Source organism: Pterocles gutturalis, unplaced genomic scaffold (assembly GCF_000699245.1).
Source record: "Pterocles gutturalis isolate BGI_N339 unplaced genomic scaffold, ASM69924v1 scaffold7709, whole genome shotgun sequence".
NCBI classification, from domain to species: Eukaryota; Metazoa; Chordata; class Aves; order Pterocliformes; family Pteroclidae; genus Pterocles; species Pterocles gutturalis.
The window spans coordinates 3460-5718 of record NW_010133122.1 but is presented as its reverse complement, the minus strand read 5'-3'; the positions used below and the strand labels follow the sequence as shown (position 1 = coordinate 5718).

The 2259-nt window shown below is 61.8% G+C and overlaps 1 protein-coding gene across 1 annotated transcript in view; it reads right to left on the bottom strand.

The window, feature by feature from the left end:
• Positions 1-2259, bottom strand: part of NDRG4 (NDRG family member 4) — a gene marked incomplete at its 3' end in the record, with an annotated part of 12054 nt that overhangs the window by 8805 nt on the left and 990 nt on the right. The gene's annotated exons all lie outside the window — the stretch shown is intronic.

Below are 2259 nucleotides of genomic sequence, written 5' to 3'. Positions count from 1 at the left end.
CTGCCATCACCACCAGCACATGCACGAGCTTCCCCGCATGGCAAAGCCCCATGTCCTGAGCTTCACCCAGCAGGCTTGTGCCGGTGGAGTCTCTGATGTCTAATAACAGGGCTGAGCCACTTTTCCCTGGGGAGAGACCTTTCCCCGACCTGGACAAATGATCACCCAGAGGTGAAGGCTGAGCAAGGCTGATTCGGCTTGAATGGCATCACCACCCCATGGGCTACTAGCCCATCTGCCTGGTAGGTGGCCCAGACCTCTGGCAGGGCCAGGGCGCCCAGGTCCCAGGGCAGAGGCACGTTTCCCCCTGCACTCCTGCACCTTGGCTTCTGCCAGCAGCCCCGAGGGCTTTGCTTGGGCTGGCAGACGGGGGGCATCCCCACTCCCCCCTACCGCCTGGGCAGGCTAGAGCATCTCGGCGAGGGAGCCGTGACGCCGCTGGGAAGGAGCAGAGGGACAGCGAAGAGCGAAGCTGGGGGCTGGATTGAATTACCCCAAGGAGGTGAGCCTAGAAAATGGGGTAAGATCTCCCCGAGGAAGGGCAGGCGTCGCCCAGCCTTTGCAGGGAACCAACCTGGCAAGTGCCGGGGTGGGGGCAAGGAGGGGGTGGCCTGGCACAGCCTGGGAAGCTCATCCCATCCCCACCCTGAGGCTCTTGGAGGGGAATCAAGAGGGCACAGAGCCTGGCTGGCTTGGGAAAAGCCACCTTGATCCTTGCCCAGTTAATTTCTTTTAGGTACCAAGGGCATGCAGGCGCATCACTGTGGCATTCGCCATCCGGAGCCACTCCACCTGGACACCACCAAGGACAGGGGTCAGCGTCACCATGGGCCAGTTCCTGAAGTAGTGGCGTGCAAAGATTGTCCTGGGAGAGGCATTGCTCTTTAACATCCCCTGCAGCCAGCCAAGCCCTGCCCCAGCACAGCTGAGCGAGAGCCATAACTGGTGCCTACTGGTGGTGCTACTGGGAGCTCCGGAGAGCCCAGCACTGCTGCCTCCCTCTCCCTCCTTGCTTCCCTGTCCCTCCTCACCCTCACTTCAGTGACACCAGGAGGTTTGCTTTCCTCTCCAGTGGTCAAGGGGACCTGGAGCAAGCAGAGCAATGGAGCAGCTCTGACCCATGCACCCTGCCGCTCCCGGCCTCAGCATCTCACCAGCTTTGGAGCTGCTGGGAAGGGCAGCATTTCTTTTCCCCCGCTGCCATTTTTGACTAATTGTGTGGCCTCCAAGAGGGCCACCAGAAATCTCCTACTCTGTGAGCCCCAGCAGCCACCACCCAGCATCCTGATGAAAAGTCCTCACCCCTTGTCTCCTGCACCCTGCCTCCCGCCCAGGTGATGGAGACCGAGCGGGTCAGCCCCAAAAGCCTGGGCACCGCTTTGGGTCTGGGACCTGGGTTCCCCTGCCCCTCTCCCAGGATGAATGAAATCCAGATTTATTTCATCCTTGCAGGTGCTACTGTTTCAGTGCTGGACCTGGCAGGGCTCAGCCAGCAGCGCCTGAGCCCACCCTCCCAGCAGCCCCAACCACTGGCAAGCAGCAACATGCAACCTGAAATTGGTCACTGGTGTCCCCCAGGAGGGGGACAGGCAGCGAGCTGGTGTCCAGCAGCCCTGCTGCCCTCCCACCCCAGTCTCTGCGGGGCCAAGATGAGCTTGGGCAGAGGTTTGAGAGCAGCAAAGCCTAACACAGGAGCCAGGCACGAGCTGAGCCCCCAGGAGCCACGAGGCCACGTCATGGGGCTCCTCCAAAGAGGCAAAACAGAGGGACAAGGCAGGCAGGTGCCAGGCATGGGAGCGGAGGGGCCCTGCTCTCTGAGAGAGGTGGGTGGTACAGGGGACAATGCCCCCATCCCTCCAAAAAAGAAATAGGCTTTCAAATATCCTTATGTAAGCAGGGAGCTGGTATTGCCCAGGAAACCATTGCCATGGTAATGGTAGAGGGGCTGGAAAAGCAGCTCGGCCCTCCTGAGAAGAAATTGCCTGGTTTCAGGAGGTTTTTGTCCTCAGCCCATTGCCAAGTGCCCGCCAGCCACATCCCAGTGCCAGCACAGAGCATGCCTGGCAGCGTAACCCCCCTCCGGTCCCCTCCTGCGGGGACTGCGATGGATGCACAGCCCCCTGCACAGCCACCAGCCAGGCGCTGCATCCCCATGGGAGGGGGGCACAGCAGAACCCCCAGGTCTGCTCAGAGCCCCCCAGCCCCCTGCACAGCCACCAGCCAGGCGCTGCCTCCCCGCGGGCGGGGGGGACAGCAGCA